General features: G+C 49.6%; 1 long non-coding RNA gene across 1 annotated transcript in view; it reads right to left on the reverse strand.

Annotated features, from left to right (window-relative positions):
- Positions 1–7,168: 7,168 nt before the first annotated feature.
- The window catches only part of LOC123352127, a 79,780-nt gene continuing 67,080 nt past the window's right edge, over positions 7,169–19,868 (reverse strand). Inside the window, exon 6 of the long non-coding RNA XR_006574105.1 lies at positions 7,169–7,202. This is a non-coding gene — a long non-coding RNA (uncharacterized LOC123352127). The remainder of the gene's footprint in view (positions 7,203–19,868) is intronic.

The raw sequence follows: 19,868 nt of genomic DNA on the forward strand, positions 1-19,868 counted from the left end.
TCTCTGCAGTAGTGGACTGCATTATAGAGACTTCTGGCCATTTAGAATGGGCATCTACTGCCACCAAGAACATGCTTCCTTCAAGGGGGCCAGCAAAGTCAACATGAATACGTTGCCACGGGTTTTCAGGCCAGTCCCATGGGTGTAGGGGTGCCCACTGGGATGCATTTCTTACACCCTGACATGACATACAAGCTTTTGCCTTTTCTTCAATAGCACTGTCCAATCTAGGCCACCAAAAATAGCTTCGTGCAATTTCCTTCATGCGCACTATTCCACAGTGCCCGGAATGTAGCTGTTCTAACATCTGTGATCTCAGGGGTGGTGGAATAATGACACGCCTCCCCCACAACAAACAACCAGATTGGACCGATAACTCCGTCCGCCTGGACATGTAGGGAACAAGGTCGGGTGAGACCGGAGAGGTTTGTCGAGATTTTCCATGCATCACCAGGTCCATAACTTGGGATAATACTGGGTCAACGCGGGTTGCCTTCTTTATCTGAGTAGCAGTGATGGGTGTATTCTCTACCTGTTCAAAGTAGAAGATTTCCTTTTGGGCACTATCTTGATGTTTGACCGGTAAAGGCAACCTTGAGAGGCCATCTGCATTGCCGTGCAGAGTGGATTTCCGATATTTGATTTCATATGTGTGTGCAGAAAGTATCAATGCCCAACGTTGCATACGACTAGCAGCTAATGGGGGAATGCCTGTGTAGGGTCCAAAAATTGATGTCAGAGGTCGATGGTCTGTGAGAAGAGTAAACTTTCGCCCAAACAGGTACTGATGAAACTTCCTAATTCCAAAAACAATTCCTAATGCCTCACGTTCGATTTGGGCGTAGTTAGTTTCTGCTTTGCTTAGAGTGCGTGAAGCAAAAGCAATAGGTCTTTCTTCTCCCAAAGGCATAATGTGTGACACGACCGCTCCCACTCCATAAGGGGAAGCATCGCAGGCCAATTGCAGGGGTAAGGATGGATCAAAGTGCGTTAGAACTTCAGAATTTAACAATGCATCCTTAGCTTTGTTAAATGCAACATCACAGGCTTCAGTCCACTTCCAGGCCTTGTTCTGCCCAAGGAGCTCATGAAGTGGTTTTAGCAGTGTGGCTAACTGTGAGATAACTTCCCATAATAGTTCAGTAGTCCTAGAAATGAGCGCAGCTGGCTTACATTTCGAGGTGGGGGAGCCTCCACAATAGCTTTAACTTTTGCAGGGGCCTTATGAAGACCTGCAGAATCAATGATGTGTCCCAAATATTCAACAGAGGGCTTGAAGAATTCACACTTGTTTTTGCGAACTCGTAGGCCATACTCTTCCAGTCTTTGTAGGGTAGCCTCTAAATTCTTTAAGTGATCCTCTTTATTTCTTCCGAAATCATCTCCAAAAACAGCAGCATGTTTCCTTAGTATAGGGGTTAGACTGGTTTCTTCTTTAGTCATCCGGTGCACTTCTGCCCAGTTCAGCTGAATCTTCCCAAGCCAAGACCTACCCATTAAGGCTGGGTAGTTACCTCTCACCACAAACAGTGGCAATTTAGCCGCCCGTCCATTGAGCTCCACCTTAACATCAATAGTTCCCAACATGGGCACAGCTTCACCTGTATACGTCTTCAGAACAGTTTTTGTTGCCTTAAGCGGAAGATGCTGTAGCTTTTCCTTATACACAGTCTCAGGAACCAGCGAGACAGCTGCACCGGTGTCTAGTTCCATGCGTATAGGTTTGCCCTCCAATAAGGGGGTTACCCAGTATTCATGTGAGCCCGCTGCCAAAGACAAAACATGCAGTGGCACTTCCTCTTGTGAGGAGGTGTCACCTTGATCATCCTGGGTCTGCTCTAGGGTATGCAAGGTTCCTCTTTTTATCGGCCAGACCACAGGCCTCTTTTTCTTTTGTTTACAGGCATACTCAATGTGTCCCTTTTTGCCACAGTGTCGACACACCAGGTCCTTACACCAGCATTCTGATGCCTGGTGTCCTGGCTTACCACAGCGGTAACATTCTTGACTCTGCACCGTTTTGTGGGTCAGTTCTTGTGACACTTTTTGCACCCTAGGGGATACACCGATGTATTGTGCCTCCCTTGTAGCCAGTTCCATGGAGACAGCAATATCAACAGCCTTCTGTAATGTAAGCTGAGCCTCTGTCAGTAGGCGCTTCCATATAGCTTCACTGCAGAGGCCACACACTAACCTGTCACGCAGGGCATCATTTAACATCTCTTTAAATTCACAGTGTTCTGCTAGCTTTTTTAAAATGTCTACAAATTATACAACTGTTTCATCTTCCTTTTGGTCTCTTTTGTGGAACCTATATCTTTCAGCAATTACCAGTGGTTTTGGGGAGAAATGAGACCCCAGGATTTCCACAATGTCACTGTAAGATTTAGTCTCAGGCTTAACAGGGTGTAGTAAGCTGCGTAGCAGAGAGTAGGTTTTAGCCCCTACAACAGTTAAGAATATTGGCACCTTCTTCGCTTCTGTAATGTCATTTGCAATACCAAAAAGCTCAAAACGCTCAGTATACACATGCCACTGCTCTGTATTCTCATCAAAAGGCTCCAAGGGCCTGGTCAGAGTAGCCATGATTTTTAGTTTCACTTTCACAGTCAGTGCAAACAAGCAGCGTTTTTTGTTTGTTTGTTCTTTACCTTAACTTCTACTTCCTTCTGTTCCTGGAGCAGCACTGGAGTCTCACCCTCGTCGCCAGTGTTATATCCTTGGGGCAGCCGGTGTAGGAAGCAATCACTTGAGGCCAGAGAGCAGGCAGCTAACCAAAACCTCCATTTTATTTACAGATATACAGAGAGCTCACTCAGCCGGTTGAAACCGGCTGAGCTATCCCTTAATAGTCTAACTCAGTTGCCATAGTAACAAAACCCATGACAACCAAATACACAACAGGTTCCCGTTTCGGACAGAACCTGAAATGCTGAAATGCAGACCCCAGCGACTGGTGAGCTGGTGAGCGGGAGGCCCAGCTTGGGAGTCACAGCCGGTTCTGGCCAGTGGAGGGACAATGGGCTGCGGAGAGAAGACCCCGGTGACCTGACCAGCCAGTTCCAACCAGTGGGGAAAAAAGGACGGATGGGAGGAGAGGCTGAAGGAAAGCAGGCCCAGGCAACCTGTCTACCTGGGACAGAAGACAAAGGACAAAGGTGGGACTTGGGGGACGGTGATATCAGATGCCCATCTGGAAGGAGGAGGTTTTCTGGGCTAGAAGGAGAGAGCTGCCAGAGCCCACCTGGAGGCGGGACAGTCCTAGATGTACGGTGCTGAGGGAGGCCAGGCCTGAGGCCCTGAGAGTTTCCTGTGCTGTGTTCAGACACTCAGTAAAGCCTCTTGTTTTATGCTGGCTGAGAGTCACTCCGGGCTAGAGAACAAGGTGGCATTATTCCCTCTGGGAGTGGAGGTTCTGGGGGTCCAGAGCGAGTGGATTCCATGAGGGGTCTTGTGGCAAGAGACAGGCATGCAGAAGGCTTGGAGAGGTGCGGTTCCAGGAGGCGGAGGGGCCTATGGCTTAACCCTGAGAGAGAGTGGACTGCCAAGAAGGGTGTCGCACTGAAGGGGGTTCCTCCCAGGAACCGTACAGAGCCGAGAAAGCACGAGTCCTGTGAGTCTGTGACAGGCTGCCCTAGAGCCCAGACCCTGCCTTCCCTGGGCTCCATGACTCTGGGGCTCCCCACCTGTCCCGCTGCCCTGGAGGCCAGAGCCTGTGGGCCCAGGGTGCTGTAGGGCTGCAAGCCTGGGAACATCACAGCCAGTGCTGCCATGGGGGATTCCGGGCACGTCAAGGGGTTTGGGGCCCTGGCAGGCTGGGGAGAGAATTCCCCAGTTTATACCTCCCCCATTGCACAGCAGCAGAGCGGGAAGGGGCATCTTGCAGCCCGGGAGCTGCAGCAGCCCAGAAAAGTCACTTATGGGAGCAATGAGACCGTCTCCTTTCCCAGCTTAACGTCCGGCATTCCCCAGAGGGGAGCGGTTTGGTGCCTGCCTGGGCACAGAGGGTGCAGAGTGTCCAGGTGCAGTTCCTCAGAGCTCCCAGGGGGGTGGGAGCGAAATCCCTTGGCACGTTACACAGCTCGGTTCTGTCCCTCCCTCTCGCTCAGTTCCAGGGAACTCTGCAGGTCACTCAGCAGGTGACCCGGCCATGAAGGGAACCCAGATTCGCACGCAGCCTGTGGGTGACGCACGTTCTGCCCCCTTCACACCGAGGATTTCACGGCCTCCCACGGACATGTCCTGAGCGAATGGGACCCTGCTCGCCCCTTCTGCACCCTCAGCAGATGCCCAGGGACAAAGGGCTCCGGTACAGTCCAGGCCCTGGGGGCTCCTCTGCCCCATGGACTCGTGGTGTCTCCCGGGTCATGGGCCATCTGAGGGGCAAGCCCCGTGGTCAGGCCCTTCGTGATGTGACAGGGAGACTCAGGTGGTGCAGATGAGCCCTTCCCCCAGGCAGGGGCGGCTCCAGGCCCCAGCACGCCAAGCGCGTGCTTAGGGCGGCATGCTGTGGGGGGTGCTCTGACGGTCGCTGGGAGGGCGGCAGGTGGCTCCGGTGGACCTCCCGCAGACGTGCCCGCTGGTCCCGTGGCTCCGGTGGAGCACCCGCAGGCGTGCCTGCGGGAGGTCCACTGGAGCCGCGGGACCGGCGACCGCCAGGGCACCCCCCGCGGCGTGCCGCCTTGCTTGGGGCGGTGCAATTCCTAGAGCTGCCCCTGAAGAGCAGGCATAGGGAACTCAAGACGGGCAGTGCCTGGGCTCTGTTCAGACTCTGGAGGCTTAAAATATGGAAGGCAGCAGCTGGGTCTCCCTGCAGCAGTCTGGTGAGTGGCCAAGAGGGGCCGCTCAATCCGAGCTGTGACAGCTGCTCCCTAAAAGGTTGTGTGGGTGCTGCTGATTGTGCTGTCACAATCCAGGAGAGTGAGGAGAGGGACTCTGGAAGGAGCTACCACTGTTTTTCCCAACAGTGTTCGACAGCCGCCCGTCCTGAAATGCTCCAAACAGCAGCCCTGCGTCCATGTGTTTTGCACACAAAGTTCAGAATTCCCCAACAGAAATGACAGCACTTGGGCCTGGTCTAAACGTGAGGCCGTTCAGCTCAACCTAATTCTGTCAGTGTCCACGCTGCAGCCTTGTCCTGCTGATGAAAGTGCCCTACTACAGCGACATCATAACCCCACGAGAGGCGTAGCACTTGTGTTGGTGTAGTTACGGTGACACAGTGTCTGTGCAAACACTGTGTTACTTATATCAGCTGTTTGCTGTCTTGAGCCCAGCTATCCCGGTTCCCCACTCCCAGCCAGGCTGCTGCCCGGAGGCTCCCTGCTTCCCGTTCAGGGAGTCAAGAACCCCAGGCAGCTGGCCCCTGCTATCACTGGGGGTGACGGGGTCGGGGACGCAGCTGAGCTCCTGGAGGGGAGCTGCAGGGAACCGAGAGCTTTGGCTCTCAGCCTCCCACACTGCCCCTCTCTAGTGTGTGGAAGCGCTGCTAGTGAGGACACGCACCACCGACAGGAGGAGGGTAGTCTGGACATCAGCCACCACCGTAATTACTAACATAGGGCTGAAGTGTAGACATGCCCTTGGAATGAAGCAAATCCCGTGCCAGTCTGAAAGTAAAATTAATTTACAGAGAAACATTTTAAAAAGAAACAATCCCAAAGCTTTTTGTGCAGTTGCATTTATTTGTATTTTTGCAAAGCTCTTGGCATTCCCCAGGGCAGCAGAGGGACAGAGCTCCTTGCCCCCTGTTACATCGAAAGACACCACAATCAATGAACAGCACAGTGATCAGTTAGAGTCCCAATCAGTCCGATTGACGATTCTCATGTGGCCTTTGATTGGTCAGGAGAGGTGAGAGGCAGCAGCACGGGAAGCGTAACGGCATTGTCAACGGTTCATCAAATCTGGTTTCATCAGCGTGTCTCTTATTAATTCACTAATGCTGGGTCTGCAGGGCCAGGGAGAGATGGCAAACAGCAATTACAGTCCCAGTAACCCACTGGGAATAAGACAAGTACCCTCCCCCATACCCTGAAGGAATTCCACCCCTTTCCATCCCCAGCCAGCTGGGTGCATTTTACATCAGTGCCCTTGGCAAACTGTGTTACTGATAGACTGGAAAAGGGAGTCAGAGAGGAGTCAGAGCCTCTTCGATCAGCTCCTCCCTCTGCCCCAGCAGTGTGCAGCGGTGGGCAGGAGGTGCTGGGGGCGAGGGAGTGGGAGCGAGGGTGGTGCACGCTTGGGGGAAGGGGTGAGTCTGGCAAAAGCCCCTAGTGCAGACTTCACTTCAGCTTAGGTGAGTCACTTCCCCTCTCTGGGCCTTTCTTTCCTCTCTTTGCCTTCCTTCATTTCGTCTGATCGGTCACTGTTAAATGTACCAAAATCACTTTACAGACTCTCAGAGTCAACTGCCTCTGGAGTATCTATGGGCAGAGCAGCACCAGCAGGGCTCAATGTGCCCCCAAACCACTAGGCAGACAAGGGCAGGAGTGATTTAGTGCTGCTCTTTCTCCGATATCGTTGAGATGATGCTGGTTTCGTGACAGTGGCTCAGCCAAGCAGCTACTGGGGTGGGAAATTTCCCAGCTACCTGGTTGATTTCCGGCTTCCCTTCTACTGAAATATTTCTTACATCCCCACATGCTGCATTGGCTTCTATCTTAGGAAACCATTTTTTAAACACGGGATAAATACTTTTCTGGTGTAAACTGGCATTTCTCTGTTGACTTCAGTGGCGCGAGGCCAATTTACATCTGCTGGGGAGCTGCTCCCTGGTGTGGTTGAGACCATGGATACGATTGTCCCTGGCAATGCTATTATCCCAACTCCAGATGTGCAGAACGAGAGGGGTCCCAGTGAATCACAGCTGCCAGTGTGTCTGACTCCGCTGGGAACTGGTTCTTATCATGGCGGTAAAGAGCAGAGCCCACAGAGACCTAAGAAACGAGCTCTGGGGATAATGGGAGAAATGACACTGCAAAGAACACCTGGATTAACTCAGACACACCCCTCTGGGATTTAGAAGCCCATTGCTCTGCCTTTTGCCTTAATCCTTTCACATCTGTCTAGGCTTTTCTGGCTGACCACTGGGCTCAGCACCGGGGCTTGTGAAGAGGTTCTGTGATAATATAAGACAACCTGACAGCAAAGCAACTTTGAATACTCACCCGTGGAACTCTTCCAGAGACGCTCCCAGAACCCTGCAAGGAAATTGCTGGGAGTTACTTGATTCTGCGCTTTCTCCAATACCATCAAAATGTAACGGATTCCCTCACATTGTCCATTGCTGAACCACACCATGGCTACGCTAGGAGCACCTTGTCACTACAGCTATCCCGGTGCATTTTTGTCGCTGCAGTTTATTCTACTCTCTCCTGAGCAAAATAAGCTATGCAAGCAAAAGCACTGTGTTGCTGGCATAACTGTGTCCTACATGAGGGGCTTTTGCCATGTCAGCCAGGGACCAAACATCTTCCTACCCCAGACCAACACCACTGTGCCAGGGGAAGTCTGTCATGTAGGCATGTCTCCAGACAGCTCTGTGATGGGGAACATTCCCACTGCCCTTCTTTCTCGGTGCTGGGATTAACTTCCAGTGTCTGGCAGTTTCCTGGCTCCTCAGGATAAGAATTCGAGCTGGTTGGAATTTTTCCAGATGAAAAAAGCTGTTGATTGCTTTTCAAATTTTCCACCCTCCCTCCCACTGAAATATCTCGTAGATGCCCCCACTCACATGCTTCATTGTCTGCCATGTTCAGAAACTCTTTTTCAAGTGGGCCCAATTCTATTCTGGTGTAAACTGCCACTACTCTGTTGACGTCAGGGGAGAGAGGCTGATTTCAACATGCTGGGGACCTGCTCCATTGTATAGTTAAGAGTGTGTTTGTGATTGTCCGCGGTGATACTATTATGCCAAGGCCCTGGAGCAGAATGACAGGATTCCCAGCGAATCACAGTTCCCGGTATGTATGATTCCAACTAGCAGGGGTGTGCACATGGGAGAGCAATCAGGGTCACAGCCCCCCCCCCAATAGTCATTGGGGACAGAAAACTTCTCTGGGACCGGGGCCGTGGAGGCAGGGAATATCAAGTTCCTGCCGGGGCTGGAGCCGGGTGGGTTGGGGTGGGAGGACAGCGAGATCCCCCTGGGGCTGGCTGGGGAAGGAAGGAGCGTGAGATTCTGTGCCCCACCCCAAAAGGGGTCAAATTTAAATTCCTGCACACGCCCCTGCGAAGTGGCAAGTGATTCTTCAGATGGTTCTAAAGAACAGGCCCACAGAGATGGAACAAACCGGCTACTAGTATTAGAGGGGAAATGAAACTGCATAAAACATGTGGATTAACTCCTGGATTAACCCCTTTGGGATTTAGAAGCCCATTGCTCTGTTTTTTATCCCAATCCTTCCACATCTCTCCAGGCTATTCCAACTGACACTTCCGCAGGGTTTGGGCTTGCTAAGAGGTGCTGAGATAATATAAAACAGCCTGACAACAAAGCAAATGTGATTACTCACCCTGAGAAGGCTTCTAGCTAGTCTCCCAGAAGCCTGCAAGGAAATTGCTGGGAGTTAATTGCTGCTGCTCTTTCTCCAATGCCATCAGAATTCCCTCCAATTGTCCATAGCTTAACCACACCACAGCTACACTAGCAACTCTGTGTCAGTATGGTGATCCCAGCGTACTACTGCACTTTTGTCGGTGTATCTTATTCTAGCTGTCTCTGAGCAAAATGATCTATATGGCAAATGCACGATTTTGCTGCTATGAAAGTATCTCCACTAGGGACATTTGCTAGCAAAGCCACTTCAGTCTGATGTCAAATATCTTTTGTCCCCAAACCAACACCAGCTCTGTGATGGGCAACGTTCCCACTGCCCTTCTTTCTCTGTGCCGGGATTAATCTACAGAGTTTTACAGTTTCCCTACTGCTCGGGATAAGAATTCAAGCTGGTTAGAATTATTACAAAGGGATTATTTTCTTGATTGACCTCCTGCATAGCACAGGGCACAGAATCTCACCCAATAGGATGATCAGATGTCTTGATTTTGTAGAGACAGTAGTGATATTTGGGGCTTTTCCTTATATAGGCACCTATTACACCCCGCCCACTGTTCCGATTTTTCACACTTCCTTTCTGGTCACCCTATCACCCAGTGATTCCTGCATGTAGCCCATAACTTCTGTTCTATTTCGAGCATGCCTTTTCTGAACATATCCCATCGAGATTTAAAGACTTTCGGTGATTAAGGCCCTATCTCCATTACCATTTTTCTTGGCAAAATTTATGTGGCCTGGGGTGTGAAAAAAACACCCCCCTACATGGCATAAGTTTTCCCAGCACAAACAGCAGTGTGCACAGCGCTATGTTGGTGGGAGAGTTTCTCCGGCGGCTCGTTGGGGGTGGTTTCATTACATCGATGGGAGAGCTCTCTCCCGTCTGCATAGAGTGGCTACACGAGGGATCTTACAGTGGCAGAGCTACAGCGGTACAGCCATGCCGCTGTAAGGTCTCTGGCATAGACATTGTCAGAGACTCCACCGCATGCTGGGTTAATCGTTCCAAAGGTTAAAGAATACTGTTAAAATTAGCACCTTCTCTCTTGATTCAGTTTGTCTAGCTTCGGTTTTAGTTTATTGGATCTTTTCTTCCTTTCTTTGATTAAAGAGCCATCTCCCGACAGAAGTCCCTTCCCCCTGCAGTTATGTGTATACCAGGATCGAGTCACCTCTTACCTGTCTCTGTGGTCAATTAAATAGATTGTGCTGCTTGTCTTTGGACTCCCCGGGCTCTCTCAGCTAGCCTGACCTCTGAGCCCACCTCTGGAGGCCAATGGCCTTCCTATGCTTAATCTGATTTAAAGGTCCCAAACTAATGTAAAAGCCCCAAAGGAGAGTAAATTCTGAATACTCACAGACACGCTTCGTTCAAATCGTCCATCAACCTACAGGAAAAAAGCAAGTTACTAAAACATTAATTACTCGTTGCTGCTCTTTCTCTGGCAGCAGTGAAATGAAAATGATGCCCTGAAAGGAACTGGACTCCTTCATTTAGTCTGATCGGTCCCTTTTAAATGAGACTTTAGAGACACTCAGAGTCAACTGCTTCTGGCGTATCTCTGGACAGAGCAGCACCAGCAGGGCTCAATGTGCCCCCAAACCGCTAGGCAGACAAAGGCAGGAGTGATTTAGTGCTGCTCTTTCTCCGATATCGTTGAAATGATGCTGGTTTCGGGGCAGTGGCTGAGCCAGGCAGCTTTTGGGGTGGGAAATTTCCCAGCTACCTGGTCGATTTCTGCCCTCCCGTCTATTGATATATTTCCTAGATCCCCACGTCCTTCATTGGCTTCCATGTCATGAACCCTCTTTTCTCAAATGGGCTAAATTCTATACTGGTGTAAACTGGCATTTCTCTATTGATTTCAGTGGCGCGAGGCCGATTTACATCTGCTGGGGAGCTGCTCCCTGGTGTGGTTGAGACCATGGATACGATTGTCCCTGGTGATGCTATTATCCCCACTCCAGATGTGCAGAACGAGAGGGGTCCCAGTGAATCACAGCTGCCAGTGTGTCTGGAAAGTGGTTCTTATCATGGTTGTAAAGAACAGAGCCTAGAGAGGCCCAACAAACCATCTCTTGGGATAATGGGAGAACTGACACTGCAAATAACACCTGGATTAACTCTGACACCCCCCTCTGGGATATCCCCCTCTGACACCCTGTACTGAAATATCTCCTAGATGCCCCCACTTGCATGTTTCATTATCTGCCATGTTAGGAAACTCTTTTTCAAGTGGGCCCAATTCTATACTGGTATAAACTGCCACTACTCTATTGACGTCAGGGGAGAGAGGCTGACTTCCACATGGTGGGGACCTGCTCCAGTGTATAGTTAAGCGTGTGTTTGTGATTGTTGTGACAACGTTCTGTCCTTGACTCCATGGGTCCTGCATTTCCTGATGGATGTTTGCTAGCCTCAGAGGCTCACTGTGATCCTCCACGTAGCCCTTTTCTCTCTAGAGGCAAGGGTCACAGCTTCCTGAGCCATTTTCATAAGCCAGCAAGGGAGGTGAGGAGAAGCAACCCTCCCTCGCACATTCTCTGTTGTCTCCCAGTCTCAATGATTAATCAAGGAGGGAAAGGGGCAGGGCCGGCTCCAGACCCCAGCGCACCAAGCGCGTGCTTGGGGGCGGCTCCGGTGGACCGCCCGCGGACGTGCCTGCGGAGGGTCGCTGGTCCCGCGTCTTCGGTGGAGCATCTGCAGGCACGTCTGCAGGAGGTCCACCGGAGCCGCGGGACCTGCGACCGCCAGAGCGCCCCCCGCGGCGTGCCGCCCTGGTTGGGGCGGTGCAATTCCTAGAGCCGCCCCTGGAGTGGGGAGCCCAGGCCCGCCCTCTACTCTGGGCTCCAGCCCAGGAACCCTAAAATTAGGAGGTGTGGTAGCTGACTTTTTGAAAATAGGATGTGTACCATTCCCTGGGCCATTTCCCCATAGCAGACCCCACTCAATACCTCCTTCACCGTTACCTCAGGGCCTCCTTCCTTACACCTGATATGGATTCGTACTGCTTCGTTCCTCCAACAGTGCCTCACTGACTAACTGGGAGGCTTTTAACTAATTCCAGCCAGCCCTTGATTGTCCCAATCAATCTAACTATCTCCACTGCCTTCACCCACGAAAGCTCATGCTGCAAAATGTCTGTTAGTCTATAAGGTGCCACAGGATTCTTTGCTGCTTTCTAGAAGGATCTTAACTGGCGATCTTAACAGGTGTCTTGATTAACCTGGAGCAAATGCCATTTGGTTACCATGGTACCAGGGATTTGTTTAGCCTGGCGCTGACATACCTGTTCCTCACTACTTTACTGAAGCCATCTGGCCTTGCCCCATCACGTGGTCCATGGTGATACTATTCTCCCAAGCCCCTGGAGCCGAATGACATGATTCCCAGCGAATCACAGCTCCTGGTGTGTATGATTCCAACTAGCAGGGGTGTGCACATGGGCGGGGGGATCAGGGTCACAACCCCATCCCCTCCCCCCAATAATCATTGGGGGCACCAAACTTCTCCGCCCCAGGGCCGCGGAGGCAGCGAATATCAAGTTCCTACTGGGACTGGGGCCAGGTGAAGGGAGGAGGGCAGTAAGATCCTCCCAGTCCTGGGTGCGGGAGGAAGGAGAGTGACCTTCAGTGCCCCCCCCAGGGGTCAAATTTAAATTCCTGCACACGCCCCTGCAAAGTGGCAAGTGATTCTTCAGATGGTTCTAAAGAACAGGCCCACAGAGATGGAGCAAACTGGCTACAAGTATTCTAGGGGAAATGGAACTGCAAAAAACATCTGGATTAACTCCTGGATTAACTCCTTTGGGATTTAGAAACCCATTGCTCTGTTTTTATCCCAATCCTTGCACATCTGCCCAGGCTATTCCAACTGACACTTTGCAGGGTTTGGGCTTGCTAAGAGGTGCTGGGATAATATAAAACACCCTGACATCAACGCAAATGTGATTGCTCACCCCAAAAACGCTTCTAGCTAGTCTCCCAGAAGCCTGCAAGGAAATTGCTGGGAGTTAATTGCTGCTGCTCTCTGTTCCTAGCTTAACCACACCACTGCTACACTAGCAGCGCCATGTCTGTATGGCGATCCCAGCATACTACTGCAATTTTGTCGGTGTAGTTTTTCTAGCTGCCTCTGTGTGAAATGATCTCTTTGGCAAATGCGTGGTTAAGCTGCTATGAATGTGTCTCCACTAGGGCAATTTGCCAGCACAGCCATGTCAGTCAGAGATGAAATATCTTCAGTCCCCAGACTGACTCCATTATGCCAATAGAAATCTGTAGTGTAGACATGTCTCCAGACAGCTCTGTGATGGGCAATGTTCCCACTCCCCTTCTTTCTCCGTGCTGGGATCAACCTCCAGAGTCTGGCAGTTTCCCTACTGCTCAGAATAAGAATTCAAGATTGTTAGAATTATTACAAAGGAATTTTTTTCTAGACTGACCTCCTGCATAGCACAGGGTACAGAAGCTCACCCAATAGGGTGACCAGATGTCCCAATTTTAATGGAGACCGTCCTGATATTTGGTGCTTTTTCTTATATAGGCACCTATTACCCCCCCCCACCCTCTGTCCCGATTTTTCACACTTGCTGTCTGGTCACCCTATCACCAAATAATTCCTGAGTCTAGCCCATAACTTCTGTTCTATTTCGAGCATGCCTTTTCTGAACATATCCCATCGAGATTTAAAGACTTTCAGTCATTAAGGCCATATCTACACTACCATTTACATCGGCAAAATTGATGTCGCTCAGCGGTGTGAAAAAAATACCTCCCTGAGTGACATACGTTTCGTCAGCACAAACAGCAGTGTGCATATTGCCATGTTGGTGGGAGAGCTTCTCCCTCCGCTCATTGTGGGTGGTTTCATTACATCAATGAGGGAGCTCTCTCCTGTCGGCACAGAGCGGCTACACAATAGATCTTACAGTGGCAGAGCTGCATTGGTACAGGCGTGCCGCTGTAAGGTCTCTGGCATACACATAACCAGAGACTCCACCACATCCTGGGTTAATCGTTCTGATGGTTAATTAATGCTGATAAAAGTTTTCACCTTCCTTCATGTTTCAATTTGTCTAGCTTCAGTTTTAGGTTATTGGATCTTTTCTTCCTTTCTTTGATTAAAGAGCCATCTCCCATCAGAAATCTCTTCCCCCTCCAGTTACGTGTATACCAGGATCAAGTCACCTTTTAACTGTCTCTACGGTAAATTAAATAGATTGCACTTCTTGTCTTTGGATTCCCCAGGATCTCTCAGCTAGCCTGACCTCTGAGCCCACCTCTGGAGGCCAATGGGCTTCCTATGCTTAATCTGATTCAAAATCTGATTTACGGGTACCGGGCTAATGTACAAGCTCCAAAGGAGAGTAAATTCTGAATACTCACAGGAACACCCCCTCCAAATCATCCATCAACTTACAGGAAAAAAGCAAGTTACTAAAACATTAATTTCTTGTTGCTGCTCTTTCTCTGGGAGCAGGGAAATGAAAATGATGTCCTGAAAGGAACTGGACTCAAACTCCTGCTGGTTGGGAAATGGGAGCCAGTGTGGTCTGGTGAAAAGGGAGCTGGGCTGGGAGACAAGAACTTGGAGATTTCTTCTGTTATTCCCTCTCAGATGACATGTGGCAAAATTAATCTGATAGTGATGGAGTCAGCCTAGGTATCCTTGATAGGATACAATTTACAGTGAGTTCCTAGGACTGTTGCCAAGAGCAGTGCATTCTGTGTCATTTTGGAAGGATCTCCTGTGAGATATTTAGTGGGTACCAAAAGGAACTGTGGGACACTTCATGCCTGTCCAGTGGACTTGTAGGAGAAGAGATCATCCTCCCATGAAGCCCTCAATTTGGATGGGTACGTATCCCAAAACTCTTGGGATAGCTCCCAGGTGCAATACATTCTGGGTGATGTCATCAACCCCCTTTCAAGATATTTCATGGGTGCCCAAAGGAATTGTGGAGAGGACAACCTCCCATCAACCCTGGCAATCTCATTCAAACCTTCCAAATATGTGTTCACCTGGAGACCCTCTGAGGTAGCTCCCAGCAGAAGTGCCTCTGAGTGATATCAAAAAAGGCTCATTATTACCCCAGGGACCATGGGAGAGGGAGGTCAACCTTCTATAAGCCACTGGAGATTTTCATTAGCCCTGTGGAATGAGAGGACTTTCCATGCTGCCTTTGCAACATGGGCAAATGCAGCCAATGCTCCTCGGAGGCAAACGTTACCAGACATCAAACTAGCTGAAACGGGGTCCGTTCATTGATGTGTGTGAAGCTACATAGCATGGAGAGGTAATCTCTGCTACTTACGCTGTTGTCGTCAAAGCTGCCATCATCCACGTCGCCAGTCTTTACGCTACTGGTGTCCTGCAAGATGGGGAATGTTTATTATGTTTACTGTGTAACACCTATAGAGCTCCAATATTCCATCGACCCAGTGGGCCTTGAACAATTTATAGCATCTGGGGATGTGGTGTATTGATTCCAGTGCTTCTCTGGACAATTTACACCAATGGGAAACTGGACCCGTTGATTCATACGAAACAACGGCAATTATACATGAACTAGGATCAGGGCCGGCTCCAGGCACCAGAGTAGCAAGCAGGTGCCTGGGGCGGCCAATGAAGAGGGGCGGCACATCCGGCCATTCGGTGGCAATTCAGCTGCAGGGACATCACTCCCTCTTGGAGTGAAAGACCTGCCGCCGAATTGCTGCCAATCGCGATCTTGGCTTTTTGTGTGCGTGTGTGTGCTTGGGGCGGCAAAAACGCTAGAGCCGGCCCTGACTAGGGATCTACCCCACCATCATTCTCATCCACTGGTGGAAACCAAGAGATAATCCTTGGTAAAGCTCCGACCTTCCAAGGCTGCAAATCTGTTATACAAGGCTGGACTGATGGGAGAAAAGGGTTCAGGAGGGCAGTTGTGTGGGGAGCTTTGCCAGCAAATGGTTGGGCTGTTACAGAATGCTATTGAGGCAAAGCATGACATCAAACTAGCTGAAACGGGGTCCATTCACTGATGTGTGTGAAGCTACATAGCATGGAGAGGTAATCTCTGCTACTTACGCTGTTGTCGTCAAAGCTGCCGTCTCCCACGTTGCCGGTGTTTACGCTACCAGAGCCCTGCAAGTTGAGTAATGTTTATTATGTTTATTGTGTAACTATGATTTATAGCATCTGGGGATGTGGTGTGTTGATTTCAGTGCTTCTCTGGACAATTTACCCCAGTGGGAATCTGGCCCCATTGGTTATTATGAAACGACAGCAAATTTAGATCAACTGGAGATCTTCACCAACTTCCTTCTCATCCACTGGTGGAAACCAAGAGTTAATTCTTGGTAAAGCTCCAACATTCCAAGGCCGTAAATTTGTTATACAAGTCTGGACTGATGGGAAAAAAAGGCTTAGGATGGCATTTGCGTAGAGAGATTTGCCAGCAAAGGGTTGGGCTGTTAGTGAGCAGCAAAACAGAATACTTTTGAGGCAAAGCATGATAGTCCGATAGGAAAGAAGACCGCTGATAGCCACCGCTGACCAGAACTTGTTAGCAAAACATACCGTTCAGCTCCCCACCAGGGTATCAAGGGTTGTATCACTGAGTAATTAAAGAATTGACACACCCAGTCAGAACAATGAGCCAGTCTATCTTAATATCCCTGCCTCAGCTGGGGCAGAGAAATGAGTCCTTCTCCCATGAGGCTCCTTTAACCTACTCTGTGTTCACATGGGATGGGGACCTTCTGAAGTATCTCCAAGCAGCAGTTTCTTCTGGATGAAATTGGAAATCCGCTTGTAGCATATTTATAGGAATGCAGGGGAATTGTGGCAAAGGTAGTCAACCTGCCATAGTCCCATGGAGATTTTTGTAAGCTCCCTGCAGCAGGTGGCATTTCTAAATTGCCTTTGTGACATGGAAATGCTCCTTGCTTGGTAACCTTACCAGACAAGAAACCAGCTGGAGCAGGATTGATTGACCTGATATGTATAAAGCTACATGACGGGAGGCGGGAATCACTGATATTAATGCTGTTGTCATTAAAGTTGCTATCACCCACTTTGTCATCACTGAAGCTACCAGAGCCCTGTAAGATTGAGGGGTATTTATTATGTGTATTACGGTAACTTCTAGACAGGGGCGGCTCTAGGAATTTGGCCGCCCCAAGCAGTCATGCCTGCGGGAGGTCCACCGGACCCGCCTGCTGCCCTCCCGGCAAAATGCCACCCCAAGCGCGTGCTTGGCGCGCTGGGGTCTGGAGCCGGCCCTTCTTCTAGAGGCCCCTTCCTGATTATCCATTGACCAAATGGAGCTACAGACAATTTACATCATCTGCGGGAGCTGGCCTCCTTGACTCCAGTAGATCTACGGGGCATTTCCAACAGCTTGGCCCTGCTCCCAACATCATTCTACCCAATCCTGGAAACCTGTTCGGCCCCCCACCAGGCTACCAGAGTTCACGTCATGTAGTAACTTAGGAACTGCTGCTCCTGATGAGACCGATGGGCCAGCATAGCCTGATATCCTGCCAGGGCTGAAACAGAGGAATGGGCCCCTCTAGTCTGGTATCTTGCCTCCTACATGGGCCCGTTTTGCAGTGCTGCCCTCATGGTGTGTCTGTGCAGTACCTGGCATAAGGGCCCTGATTCCAGTTGGGTCCATGTCTGTCCCTCGCTCTCTGTCTGTTGAACACCCAGCAGAATAAATCCTCACTAGAGTGTGGGCAGGGAGTGTCTCTCCTGTGTCAGGGCAGCGCCCAGCAAAATGGGGTCTTGATTTCAGATGGACCCTCTATGTGCTACTGTAATATAAATAATAGGTACATCATCTCACCAGTGGAGCTGCTGTGGGGCTCTCCAGGGAGAGGAGCCCGATGAGGAAAGCGGCGACGTACGACACCTTCATCTTTGCGTCTTTACTCTCTCTGGAGCGGAGTTGTTTCTGGTCTGGCACGCTGAGTGGGAGATGGCAAGGCTGAGCACTGTATTTATACTGTATGCTGGGCTGGGCACTGCCACCACCTTGTTCCAACCCCTGATAACGTGATTGCAGTGAGAGCCAATTGCTTCCTTCTCCTCCCCTAGTCCCTCCCATTCCTCCTTCCCCCCGTCACACCCTCATTCCCTCTTAATCTTTCCTCCACCACATCCTGCTGTAGCCCAGACTTTCATCCACCACATCCTGCTGTAGCCCAGACTTTCATACTCACTTTCTCATTCTGCAGCTGTCCCAGGTTTTTGAGACTTGAGAGAGGCTGAACGAGGTCAGGCCGCAGGAAACAGGTCACAACCCCGGTGGTCGTTGGCCTGGAGCACACATCTGAAAATGGGAAGTAGGTTCCTAAGTCGCCCAGGCACTTTGTGTTGATATAATTAATTGGTACAACTTCCCTAATGGTATTGCTCATTACCATACGGGATTATTATGTAAGCTATGTCTACATTACTGCCTACATCGGCAAAACATATGTCGCTCAAGGGTGTGAATATTCCACCCTCAAGTGATGTAAGTTACACTGACATAAGCACTAGTGTGCACGGCGCTACATCAGCTGGAAAGTTTTTCCTCCTGAGAGTTTTTCCTTTTCACGGGAGTGGGTTTTTTATGCTTGCAGGTGAGCGTCTTCACCACGCATAAGTGTAGACATGGCCTAATTGTTCCTTCTCACTCCTGGAATCAAGTGGTTTCATGAGACTGTGACGTTGCCCTCTATATGTTTATGGAAATATTCTTATGAGTGTTAATATGACATAACTGGAATGTGCTCTGTGCTAGATATGCCATGTAAAGTATCTTTGCAAAGGTTATGATTTCCTGAATATATTCATCCGATTTGTAGGCATGTATCATTTTTATATCTGAAGTTAGGAGTGTTGGCTCCATGCTTGTATTTGAAGTGTTTGCTCTAGGGTAAACACAAGGGAGGTTTGGCCAACATATTGTGAAGGGACAATTCAAGTACTGGGAGTGCTTAACTAACAATGAACTTGTAGAGACGTTAATCCACATCTGAGCTTTCCTGGGAATGTTCAACCTAATATATAAACAATGGCGTCAGCCTGAAAAACGCTGAATCATTCATGGACATGTGACTTGCCCAGGTGGCTACAAACTCCATCTTGTTGCTGTGATTTTGCATAGAAGAACAAAGGGGTTTCCATCCACAAGAGAGAGGATATAAAAGGCCCTGGAAGCCTCTCCATTTTTGTCTTCAGGTGGCTCAAGAGACGGCCTCTCCACCCCAAAGAGATGCCTGAAAGAAACTGGAAAAAAAGGACTGTAACTACGGGGGTTGAGTGATTGCTGGATCCAGGCCCTAAACTACAACATTGGCCTCAAAAGTTTTGTACCTGAGATAACATCTAGGGTGAGAAGTTAGTATTTGTAACTAGAGCCTTAGTGTATTAAGTTAGCCTTGCATATTTTGTTTTATTTTGCTTGGTAACTTACTTTGCTCTGTCTGTTATTACTTGAAACCACTTAAATCCTACTTTTATACTTAATGAAATCACCTTTGTTTATTAATTAACCCAGAGTAAGTGATTAATACCTGGGGGAGCAAACAGCTGGGCATGTGTCTCTATCAATGTTATAGAGGGTGTACAATTTATGAGTTTACCCTGTATAAACTTTATACAGAGTAAAATAGATGTATTTGGGGTTTGGATCTCATTGGTACCTGGGTGTCTGGGTGCTGGAGACAGGAGCACTTCTTAAGCTGTTTTCAGTTAAGTCTGCAGCTTTGGGGGCATGGTTCAGATCCTGGGTCTGTGTTGCAGCAGGGTAGCATGTCTGGCTCAACAAGTCATGGTTCTGGAGGCCCAAACTGGCAGAGAAAACGGGCTCAGAGGTAGTCTCAGCACTTCAGGAGACAGTCCCAAGGGGGTCTCTGTGACTGAACTCATCACAGTGGCGTAGTCGGCAGGATCTGTGCACAGCTGATTGTTTTGAGATACTGGTAGTGATTGTAAATGAGTTTTGAGTGTGGTGGCTGGAGAACAAACAAAGTGGTTACTGGTTTATTATTTTCTGTTTGTTTATTTCTGGTAAGTGAAATAAGCACAAAAAAGCAGGAAAATGACTACCAGTGAATCAGCTACAAAACTAGAGCTGGCCAGACTGGAAGCGGAAGAGAAGGCAAAGGACAGTGAGTTTCAAATGAGGCTAAAAGGAAGCAAAGGCAGCCAGGGAGGAAAGAGCCATGGACTTAAAAGACAAGGACATTGAGGTACAGAAAGCTGCTCAGGAGGAGAAGGAACGAGAGAGGCAGCTAGTCCTGGAGCTAAAAGACAGAGAAATAGAGGACC

Source organism: Mauremys mutica, chromosome 17 (assembly GCF_020497125.1).
Source record: "Mauremys mutica isolate MM-2020 ecotype Southern chromosome 17, ASM2049712v1, whole genome shotgun sequence".
NCBI classification, from domain to species: Eukaryota; Metazoa; Chordata; order Testudines; family Geoemydidae; genus Mauremys; species Mauremys mutica.